Source organism: Haliaeetus albicilla, chromosome 13 (genome assembly GCF_947461875.1).
Source record: "Haliaeetus albicilla chromosome 13, bHalAlb1.1, whole genome shotgun sequence".
NCBI lineage: Eukaryota > Metazoa > Chordata > Aves > Accipitriformes > Accipitridae > Haliaeetus > Haliaeetus albicilla.
The window spans coordinates 8,313,836-8,326,524 of NC_091495.1; positions in this window are offsets into that span (position 1 = coordinate 8,313,836).

Consider the following 12,689-nt stretch of genomic DNA (forward strand, 5'->3'; position numbering starts at 1 on the left):
CTGAGGTCCTGGCTAGCTAGTGAAGGCTAACACAGGTGATACCATGTCCTTCAGACACTGACATCCAATCTGCACTCTAATGGCTTTGACAAATCCCCTCAAGTGGAATTGTCAAGCTGACACCATGATCAAATGTGCCCAAAAGCTTTAAAAGCACCACTGAGAATGTCAGACGGGACCAATGAGGTTAGATTGCATCTGCATGAGGGGATAAATTGTTCTTGAGTGTAATTCACAAATCAGAACATTAGGCTATTGTAATCAAACTCCAAGTGAGCCTCTCTGTAGGGCATAAATATCAGCAGCTGCTCTTCATACATGACAGATCTCTTTCAAAGCTTATACATGCCTATTAATTCTTCTCCTGGCCAAAACTTATTTGAAGGATGCCTCAACCTGCCACAGATTTCTTAAGCATCTTAATTCACTTAGGTAACTGATGTATTAATACTTTTAGTGTGTTGGGAAATGCTTGTCCCAATTTACTCTGGTATTATACGAGTAAAGTGACTCCTTTGTAACATCCAGCCAGGACTGGTTGAAGGGCAGTGGATTTATCAAGCCCACGATTTCTGCAATGTGGAGTGGAACTGATTCAACTCCTGTGGAAAGACTGGGTCGATATTTCTGTGTGGTCAGAAGTAGGAAGTGATCAGGGTCAGGATGTAGAGGCACTTCTGCCGAATAAATGGTATTCAAATCAGTCTACAAGTTATATTGGTAAATGCAGGACTTACATGTCCAGTGGGATTGAAAGGAGGTGATGAGTTTGTATATATGAATCTGAGCCTGTTTAGATCTCAGATCAGCAAAATATTTAAGTGGTGTCACTTTCAATGGTGTTCAGAAGTGTGCTGAAATGTCTGGCTTGTACCAGTCCATAGTCCTTTTCTGTGCCTTGTAGTATGTCTTCATTTGAGAAGTGTAATGTCTTGCTGCTCTTCAGGAAGCCTCGTTTGTTGTTGTACTGGTTGTTTTTCTTTTTTAAATCTCCACAGTCATTCCCATTGAGGATGAGCAGAGGAACATGGAGTCATTCTGTTCACTGAAATACACGCTGTAAAACAGAGTTGGGTCATCTGCTGTGACCCAGAGCATAAAATCCAGCGTGTTAAGACCATGTTCCTTATCAGCAGGGCAATTCAAATATAGGTTATATGGAATATCTTTTGCCTGGTATTTGTTAGGTCTTACAGTGGCCTTATACCTTCTGGGCTATCAAATGTGTCTTACCTTACAAAGTAGGGAATAATTTAGCAGTTTGTTTATGAGACGTTCTTAGTCTTCCAGTTAAGACATTATTGGATTGTGGGATTTTGTCATGGGTGTGTTTATGAGGCATTCTTATTTTTCTGCTAGCATTTCCTCTGCACGGTGGAAAAGCTCTGTATCTGTTCCAGAAAAATTGTGAAAAGAAAGGATGAGATGTGTCTTACCTACAGAGGACCCAGATCTGGTGACCTTTCCACCAGTGTAACCCTAGGCAAAAACTTACTGAAAATTACAATTACCTTTTGCTTAATTGTCTGCTCTTCTTGTGGAAGCAATTCTGGCAGCGGGATAAATCTGGCCAGTGGTGGACTGTTGTTTTTCTGTAAAAAAATATTAATTACCTTTTCATTTAGTTCTACAGTTGAAGCAGAATTGCTTCAAGGTTGAAGGCACTAGTGCTCATTAATAAGGTACAAGAGATTATGGTTGGGAAATTTCAAACAGTTCTGGAAAAAAAAATGGTCACATCATCAAGTAAATAAAACTTGATCCATTCCTATTTATGGTAAATAAATAAGTACTATATGAAGGAAACAACACTAAAAAGAGAAATGCTTTTAAAGACTGACTCAGCTATTGTGTTTTTATAGGACAAGTGAATGAAACTTGTTTGGATTCTTACCAGAACAAATATATACACTTTTAAAGTCCTCTGGAGAACAGAAAAAGAATCAGCAGTGATGCAGAAGCACTAGTTTAATCTCCAGTCCACCAGATACTTTTGCGCTAGTGTGGAGTGCACATGGTCAGTCCTAAACCATCCTTATGCCTCACACACGTATTTAACATTTAGAGTCCTTGAACATGTCTATGAATCAAGAATAGAGAGACCCAAGCTTTTTTTTAGTGTACTAAGCTGAGAAAGAAAGGCAAAGAAGCATGGGTTTGCTTGTACCCATCCCCTTAGACAAATCCTTGGGCTGAGAATTCTCTGTAAGGAGAATTCTTGGTATATATTGTGGGATGTCTGGAAAATAGATAGTAATAAATACATCATTTTATATGGAAGATGGATAATTCAGTGCCTAAGAATGTGAACTGGAGAATAAATCAATGCAAAGAGACTTTCTCTTCTTTTGGTGTTCATTTCTCCTTTTTCTTTCCCCAGCGAACGTTCCTCAGCAGTTCCAGCAAAGGGATGTTTTTACAAATATCTTGCTGAAAATCTCAGATCTGCTGTCTTTCCTCATGAGAACTGAGAATTGCAGACCGGAAGGTGGGTCATTACAGCTCATGTTTAAAGCAGCAAGTAGCAAGTCAAAGTAATTTCAAGACTAAGTTGTTGTTTCTAGCTGAACCAATGGTTGCTTATTCTAAATCACTCTGACGTGCTTAGTGAGAAGTAATAGCACACTTGTCTCCTATGAACTCCTGAATTTATAGTGATAATTGTATGACATGAATCTAGGTTTAAGCTAATCTCTAGTTACCTCTTCCATTTTCATTTTATGCTTGCTTACTCTGCAATGATCCCCTTTAGACTGCTAGTTCTATAAATCTTTGTCACACAGGGTCACTGGGTTTGAGGGAAAAGAGAAAAACCTGTGAACAAAAAGAAGTCTAATATGCTTTCTCCACTAGATACCATGCCAGAGGCAGGTGTGCTTGCTCCAGTCTGATTTAGCTATTGCAAATGCTGCAGCTAAAAGTGTAAACTAAATACAATCTGGTAGGGGTTTGTTAATTAGTTTTTTACAGAAGCACTTAAGGAAACAATTTCATTCAGCAAGAGCTGATCAATCAAACTTCACCTGAAGAAACCTTAGAGTGACCCTTTCCACCTGACCTGCTGGGGGACAGGTTAGAAAATATCAATAATACCAGCTATTGGGTGCTGCAGTGTGCATTTGTCTTCTAATGTGTGTTAGGGGGAAGCAGGGAGGGACTGCTTTTTCCATGTCAGTTGGAATATTTCACCTTTTACAAACACACCTTTGCCAAGAGAAAAAAAAAAAACCCTGAAAACTTGCCAGTCTAATAAATTTGAAGATTACGTAGATGAAAATACAAACTCCTTTGGGCCCTGACCACAGCATTGTTTAGATGAATTGGCAGAGCCTGAAAACCTTTATCTCATCCTTCTGACCTAGGGTTATTCCCTTAAATGCCTTCTTCAGGCTCATTCTCCCAGTTCCCATTTTAGCATCTCTCTTGCTGTGCAACAGAAGGAACCGTGAAGCTCATGTTCTCTTTAAGCATTGCTTGGACAAGGAGCATCAGTGAGACTGATATTCCTTCTGTGGATCAGTGTGTTGTGGCCCAGGCTGGATTGACGTGTAGATGTTGTTCTGGTACATAGTACCCAAATACAGCCTCAGAGGCTGGAACAGTGTTTGCAAGAGTGTATGTCCTCCCATCTGTTTTGAATGTCTTATCAGTTTTACTCATGCTGGTGGGTACCGCCTGGTGCAAGGAATCCCAGATTTGTGGTTATCAGTCCTCACCAGTGCAAGGCCACGAAGCTTTGTCATTGAGGAAGCTTCTTCCTTAAATGCTCCTTATGCTTGGATGTAGCTGTCAGAGTTCAGATGATCACCTTATCTGACAGTGGCTGCCTTGCAGGTCCCTGTGGGTGTACCCTAGACTCTGGGTGCCCTCTTAGGCTACTAACATGACAGGTTGAGCTTCACAAAGCTCTTCCAGCTGATCATGAGTTCAGCTAGTCCCTGTATTAGTGACAGAGCTATGGTACATCCAATTGATGTACTTTGTGGGGGATAAGCAAGTTACATAAACTGCATAGCAGGTCAGAGTAGAAGTGAAGGACATAGAATTTCTTTCTTCTAGGACCATATCGGAGCAAGTGGTGTACCGTGTTTACACTGTGAATCCCAGATCCTGCCTTATACTATGCTGTTGTAATCTATGCTAGAAGACAATCTGAGCCTATGACAATCTAAGCCGATGATTTTAAATGACAGTTTGAGCCGTGTAATTCAGGATCTGGACATTTTTTTGAGGTGCTTACATTTCAAGCTAGACTGCTTATTTTTAACATCCTTTCTATCTCTGATAGCTTCTGCCGGATGGAAAAATCATTTGGCTTGTGGGATGCTATTTAGTAAAAATAATTCTTTATGTCTGAATATATAAGCTGTGATCAGTACCAATAAAGAAAACTGTAGGTGATCCCATCAGCAAAATCTTCATCAAGTGTTCCCCTCTGGTTTTCATTTTCGCCTCAGAAAAAGGGGGAAGAAAGTGAGACCTTTTCAGAGCTCTGATCTGCAATTGTCCAATGAAATTATGAGATTTGAATTACACGCTGAGGTTGAAAATGTCCTTTTTGTGCAGGAAAGGACATAATCTGAAACTGTTGGAGTTGGAATATATAAAACTGCACATATGATAATTTGTCCGAAGTTGCTATCAAAAAGAAAATAAGGGAGATGTCTTTGTCAGCCAAAATGTCACACCTTGCAAATTTAGAGCAGGATGAAGTGATCTGCTGACCTCCATACTACTCCCAGGGCCCAAATAAGTCTTTTCCCTGTATAATCCCACCTGCCTTTCTCTGACAGTCCAGCCAGGGCTAAGCAGATGATAATGTGTAGTGTCACTAATCCACTGGGTCAGATACAGTATGAAGCTCAGCATTTTGCAGGTTGCTATCTGTCTCTGAAAGAAAGACCATGGCACAATGCATGAAGACTTTATTTGCCTTTTACTATTTATCTTCATCACCCCACTGACTTTCGTCAGTAGTTCTGCTGAATAATAGCAGTAAGAAAACATTATGGAGGTATACCAGGGGACCCTATCTCAGAATTACCAGTTATGCTACCTAATAGATACATCTTTCTGGTAACACAGGCTGTTTATCAAAGCATCTGTAGACAAGAATTTCCTTGAAGCAGCTGCCTAGGGAAGGTGTTTTTCATGAGCTTGGGGAGAGAGGGAGTATAGCAGGTTGAGAGTGGACCTGGAGCTGTGCGTAGGTTTTTTTGGCAGATGTTACATATAGGGTGAGATCTTGGGAGGTGAGAATGTGGAGCACAGGGAGCTTGTGAGCAATGTGTGAGGCAGGTCATGTGAGAAGATCACAAGCATGTATTGGAGAATTTGGAGAATTTCTCTCAAGCTTGGCCAAGCTTTGTGCAACTGCCTATGCAATGCTAAAGGAAGTTCCAGTATCTATTGAACTCATTTGCAAATAATCTGCATGAAAACTCTATAAATTTAACACTGCTTGACAGCTGTAGAGGATGGAGTCGTCGCTTGCTCATGTATAAGGTCATAGTAGGTCACTTCTCACCTCTTTAAACCTGCCAGCCTAGTGCAACAATGATTCAAGGAGAAGCAGGGGAGTGTCTTCTGGTGGGAACAGTGACACTTCAATCAGTATGGCTCCTACAGTTCTTGTGTCTGTTGCTGCATCTGCCAGCTTGAGCAAAGTGTTATGGTGAATTTGTGGTGTAGGAACTGGAAGGGAGCTCATTCTATATCCAGTTTTTGAATGAGACAGCTTGTGAGCAGGTGAGGTTTCCAACTAGCGACCAATTCATGTGGGCTTATGTGCAGCGTAACGCAGAGAGGCATGCAGTCTCCCGATAAGTGCTCCTGTTACATGCCTGTGCACTTGCCTTGCATTCAGCAGTGAGCCTAATACCCCAAACACTGAAAGGTGTGTCATATCCTTCCAGCATTCTGAGAGAGGTATAAAACATGGTATCTAAGGCAGTAATGCATGTCATCTTTTTAGTTCTGATCTGCCACAAACCCCTGGTTTTAAAGGCTGTAAGGTACCCTTGACTAGCATTTTCAGGCTTGGTGATCCTGTTTTGTTAAAGATACATTTACTGAACTGAGTCCTGACCTTCTGGGACATTAGGTAGATGGGGTCTTCCACCCTGAAATACCTTCTACAGCCTGTTTGCTTTTCAGTTGTACTCCAGCATCAGATTCCTCCCTCCATTCTTACAGGCACAATTTCCATTTTTTATTCATAATGAAATATCTGGTAAGAGGTTTTCACTTGCTTTTAGGCATACTGTCAAGTGTAGTGCACAGCCATTTAACCAGGAATAGCTACATCAGTAATCTTGCACAATGGAAGAGGATATTCTGTGTATGCATAGTTATATCACAAAGGAAAAACTGAAGCAGAAAAGAAATGTACGCAAACAAACACCCAGGAGTTTGGTGGTGCAGGAGCTGAAGCTGATCTGTAAGGCCTTCATTTGTCCATCTGAGCATGTGCAAAAAATACAGTTCTCAATACAATTCTCAACTGTGCAGTCACACGGTGGGTTTTTTTTCCCCTCTGGTTGTTGAGCAGTGGTAAGTATGGTACTTGTGCGGCCACACAACAGCCTCTTTCATGAGCTGCAGGGTCAAAAGGAAATGTTATATGCTGTGAAGCTCAGCCTAGAGAGGAGGCCTTGGGGCTTGGCAGAAGCGCGGCATGCACCATTTTGGCAGAAGCATTCATAAACCAATACAGTTCGATGCAGCTCCCAGTTGCTGGTGTGAATGGGAAGGAGTGACAGGAGTGGGAAGTGAGAGAGTTGGTTTTTGGCAGCAGATGGTGGTGATGTTGGCTTAAAGTAGTCGTGGAACCACAGCATGTGACTCCAGGCACTCACAGGTTTTAGTTGTAGCCATGCAATTATCTGGTTTTTTTGTTTGTTTGTTTGTTTTGTTTTGTTTTTTTCAGATCTAGCACAGTTAGATTTCCTTAAATTGAATATCCTGGATTTTCACTGCTTGTTTTGGAAACACATGTAATATGCTTTATGTACAGTGTACCTCAAGTTATTGGTAAGCACTCTAAAGCTCTTCATGTATTTCTGGGGATCAAAGAGGATCAATCCCTGCCTGGAGTGGATTTGACATACCCCACTATGGTGTTGTGGTCATCTCCCTGCTGCCCTTTAACAGATCACAAAGTACACCTGGAAGCAGATCTTGAGCCCACCTGTGGGTACTAGTTTTTAGCTCTGTACTGCAGCAGCTCAGCCTCTCAGTTTGACTCTCCATTTCCTCCTTCTGTCTGCGTGGGCATATGTTATAGGCAGTAAGTCTTTCCCTTCCATCCACAGTAGACAAAATATATATGTGAGAGGTGTCACATGTGGGTGGCTGCTTACCAGGTACTCCTGTTTCTGGTACCGAGATACACTTAGTGGTGTGGTGATTGACAAAGGGTAGTTAGGATTATGTATTGGTGTGGTTCTGTTCACAGTCACTCTCCACCCAGCTCTGCTGTTTTGAACTGAGAGGTGTGAGCTTGTCCCCTCCAGTGGGACTCCTCTGTCTCTCCTGGTGTCAAAGGCAAGCTGTCTTCCGGAGCTTGGGAAACTGTTAGGGCTTTGGGGGCTGCTTCCTTAGGCTGATGGTGGTGCAGATGGAAACCAAAGAAAGGGAGATAGAGGGTGAGCAAAGAGGAAAAGGCAGGCAGGCCCAGTATGTGCTGTTCTCCCACTATCTCCTGGATGGTAGCAAGCTAAGTAGCAATGTGCCTCCATTTTCTTATCTGCACAGTAGGTATACTTGCAAGTCTTTAAGGAGTGTAGAGAGAATTAATGTTTCCATTGCTTGGATGAAAAGCACTATGCACCCAAAGTGTTTGTTGTTGAGGAACTGATCCTATTTTGTGACGTTTGTCAACAGTTGATGTTCCGTTCCTTTGCTATCTTGCCCATTACAGGGGCGAGAAGGCATTAGCAAGAGGTTCTGTTTGCTTCCCTTAATGGCCGATTCCCTTGCTGTTGGCTAAGAAATCATTAAGCTTGTTCAGAAGGAGACTGTGCAGATCTGTTTCTGAAAGCTTTACAGAAGTCTGCGGACAAACTGTCTGAGCCCAGGGCATTTCCAGATTGCATATCCTTAATTGTATTAAACACTTAAGAGCCATCTGACGGATTGTCTCACAGTCCAACCATCTGGTCTGGAAATTTAGGCAAGCTTTACTTTATAGAGAAATTCTGAGTCACTCACACTGGAGTGTCGTTAGATGGCCCCTGGGCTGCTCTTTGATGGAGAAAGGCTAGTGTAGTGTCACTGCTGATAGTATGCTGATTGAGAGAAACAGAAGGTTTTAGGGGCTCATTAGTTTTGATTAATCAGGCTAAAAGTACAGCTTTCTTGCCTTTCTTGTCTTTGCAAAAAGACTAGTTACCCCTTTACCCCCCCGCCCCCCAGCCCAGTCCAAATCATAAAAATTGGCATTGTTATTTTAGTGGCTTTGCATTTGTTATTATAAATCTACAAAGCCCACTCTGCTTTTGAAACAAATTCTTGTTGTCTTTTTAGTTAAGACTTGCTTACTTGATTACCACAGCACTTGGAAGCTTTGATGCACTTCTTGCAACACCCATGTGAGGTAGGGAATATGCTTACCCTCATAGTAGCAACAGGAGAAGGCACAGAGAAATAAGGTCATGTAGGAGAAGGTGACTTTCACTGAGGACTACACCAGCTACATGAAACCCACTTTAGTGCTGTTTTCATGCCTGCTGGTTCCTGTGTGCTCACTCTCTTGCCTCAAGGCAGAGAAACTCTGTAAATAACTTGCTAAGAGATTCCCGGGGCAGGGAGATTGTGTGCCATGATGCCCCTCTTGTTTCCAGGCCTCGTGTGTGCATGTGGTGTGTAGCAGGCTCAGGAAAGCTCCTCTTTCAATGGGGAGCTTATTAATGCTTTCTCATCATGTGGTCGGTGTGCCCTGTGCTGGCCAGCGCAGGGGGTTGAGAATGCTGGTGTTCCATATAAGAAAGCTTAGCACTAGGTTTTCATTCTCTTTTGTAATGATCTGTATTCAGTGCTGGCAAGGGGAGGCAAGGTGACTGATACTGAAAGGGAAGAGAGGCAGTTAGAGAAATGCTTTCAACTGCATACTGCAGCCACTGCAGACTCAGTTTTTGAGATTATTTTGGCCAATAAACCAAGCATTTCTATTTAAAATTAATTGGAGACTAGAGATCTATTTTGTGTGCTTGAATCTGTCAATAATTAGACCCAAGAATACACAGTATTTCCCGGAAATGCGATGGATCACAGAAGGCTGTACAGGCCTGAATCTCCAGAGAATCATTTTTAAATTTACAGCAGAAGACGAACTTTGATTTGGTTTGAAATAAAATCCTGAACTGTCCACGTCCTCGAACCTGAATTGTATCTGGAGGCCATCCCATTCCTTCCAATTCTAAGATATTAAGTAAGTGAGTCCAAATGAGAAATTCTGTTAAGCTAGAACTTGTGGCTGCCATCAGATAAACAGCCATTAGCAGAGGCAGAAGGGAATGCTTTTCTCCCCTCCGGGTTTGCCAAAGTCTTTCAGTAGCAGGGCTGAGCATCCAGGAGACTGTCTTACAGATTGTGTGGGACATGGGAGACTTTGCAGCTTCCTGCTGCAGCTTCCACATGTTCACTGTATCATGGGACAAATGTTGAATTGCCTTTTTTTTTTTCCCCTTTGCTCCCCTCTCTCACCCTCTTTTACCCCTTTCCCAACTCTTCCCATAAAGAGCATATATTATTAAGGAAGAGCAGTTTCATTTATGCAACCTATCTAATCTATTGGACGTGGGCAGTCCTGCTGTCACTGCACTGTGCTTGAGTAAAATTCATTACTTGTAAGACACAGTGGAGTTCTTTGCTTGTTACCCATTTAAACCTCTTCCTCTGATTAGGAAAAGTCTTGAAGTGATTGCTCTGACTGTCTGGGATGATCCCAAGATCAAAACTCAAATTTTGATCAGTTTTGTATGCTAAGAGGGGCTGACTGCTCCTGGTTTCCTAGGGGTAATTCAAAAGCGATGCTGTGGAAGTGAAATTACATTATTCAGTACTAGAGCTGGGATAAACATGATCAGAAGCTGAGCCATTTCTCCCTCATCCTTATTTAGGTGATGCAGCAAGCAATGCTAGGTTCCAGCAGGGCTGCGATTTTGGGGTGGTTTTGGTGTCTGGGTAAAAGAGACTTTGTTGGGTGAAGAGACTTTGTTCTGCCCAGCTTCATTCCTGGCTCTCTTACAATCTGCTGTTATTTTCTGCTGTGCTTCAGAAGGTGCATTTTCAGGAGGAGAGTACAACAGTGGCTTGAGGCCATCTCTGCTTTTATTCCTCAGCTTCTCAGCTGCTCAGGGGCCAGTTTAAATTAGAGCAGCCCCCGTGGGTGCTCTTGCAGACGCTTTACCCAGCTGCTTCTGTTTCTGGAGCACAGAATGCTTCAATCACACCCCCATTCCTGACATTGCCCCTGTGCCAAGGACAGAGATGGTCATACTGTACAGATATATGCAGGCCATGTGCTGCTCTGTAGCTGCTGCTATATTGCTGGAACAATGTGTGAAGGCCAAAATGCGTTGGAGCCTATGAACTTTGGTGTTACAGAATGCAAGTTTTGTGTATTGGCGGCAAGGTTTGCTGTCTGTCCAGTGGTTGCAAAAAGCAAGGTGGAGGCATTCCAGCTACATTTGAATTCCCTGTGAGTTTGTCCAGCTCAGCATATAACTAAGGCCTCACTGTATGTCCCAGTGCAGCAATATTAGTGGTGGTAAGCTGGAGAGAGGAAGCAATGGATATATTACTGAGCTGCCCTCCCATTCCTCAAGCAGATGAGCTGAAGAGCAAACAGGTTCTTCAAAGATTTTCAGGAAAGTCAGCCAACGATTGTGTATATATGGACTAATCCCTTCCAAAAATTTAGTGTTTTGGTTAGTTAAGAAAAGAACTTGGCTGTCAATAATTTTCTGGGGGTATTTTGACGGAAAATAAGGCATTGCTTTAAAAAAAAAAAAAGGCTTTGAGTTGCAAAGAAATGAAAAAAGAGGCCATTTTTCATGAAAGAACTGCACATGAAGCATTCTACCCAGGTCTTAAGATTGCTTCATTATTTGGGTGAATTATTTATAACTGGGCTTTCCTTCACTGAAGCCCATATAGTTTTGTGCAATAAAAGGAATTTTCCATTACAGAGGCACATAACAGGGTTTTGCACTTAATATTCATGCAGTATGGTGTGGGTCTCTGACTAAAACATCCTGTCTGAACATAAAGTATCAGCACTAACTTGGTTAGGCGGTACATCGAACCCTTCTCATTATATAGGTCTAGTTGTCTGCTGTGTGTCACAGACATAAGGGAGTGAAAACTAATCTCTTGCAATCCCACAGCTGAGGGGTATCATGTAAAGGCACCTCAAGGTTGCTCTAGGTTTCCTGGTGGATTACAAGAGCAGCCTGCAAGATGAGCTGATGCTCCAGACAACTTTTGTTTTAATAGCCTCATTGTTTCAGTGAGGCATGTATTGGACATACCCAAACAGTGATTTCCCCCTTCCCAGGGAAGGTCAAGATAGCTGTCCCTCCCTTTGCCCCATATAGTTAGCACGGACCTTCCCCAGCAGGCTAAGGACTGAGGTCTCTTCTGTGGCCTGCAAGCATATTGTTCATGCCCTTCTTCACAGTGAAGCTGCTTTTCCAAGGTGTAAATGCTATAGCAAAGGTTATGCACTGCTTGAAACAGTTATCCAGCAACTACTGTGCTACTCTGATAGCCTGTCCATTTTATTTTTATAATTTTGTTTGTATAAATACAATAAGCAGATACATACATTGCTGGACTAGAAGGATAAAAACTTCTCATCTTCCCCTTAGAGCCACAACCAATTTTATTCCTCCTATTTTCTCTATTTTTGTTCTGAGTACTGAATTTTGTATTTTTTTCCTTAACCTCATGAGGAGATTGCTGTAATACTTAGAATGAGTTGTCTCAACTGAAAGAGGGAGGAAATGGCTTGCTGACCTAAATATCAAGAGTCTAATCGCTTTCTCCCACAGAAGTGAGCATGCAAGGGACTGAGAAGGGATTCATTTAGAAATATTTTTTTCCCCATTCTTTGTCTAGGATAGCCGGAGTATGTCCCTTCTAGCTGAAATGGGGAATTTCCTTTCAAAACTCTCATGCAGATCCCACAGGACTCTCAGCTGGCCTGTGCCCATCCAAAAGATGATGTGAGTTTTGGACGTGTTGCTGGATTCTCTGCTGTTCTGTTCAGGTCCTGCTGAAGCCAGGGTTGGGTAGTGATTAGGGATGAACCAGCCCAGCCTTTTCTATTGCTGTCTGCAGATATGTTTTCTGTCAAGTCATGGAAGTTCAGGGAAAGCCAGTCTACTTTCTCAAGCATAACTCCCTGAAAGTCAGTCACATGATTTACTTTGTGGAAGAATGAGTGGTAAGTCTTTCAAGACAAGGTGTGCTATGGACTTTGAATCCCATGCATATTTTGTAAAGCCAAGATTTGGCCTGTCCTGTCTCCCACTGCCTTTTGCTCCTCTCTGATGCAGTGCAGACATTGAAGAGTATACTGTTTACCTGGCTGAATTTTAGTGCTCTTGTACGCTCAGAATCAATTCCTGTATTGGTTAGTGTAAGAGAAGGGAAGAAGAATAGTTGCAGACACATCTTTTAGT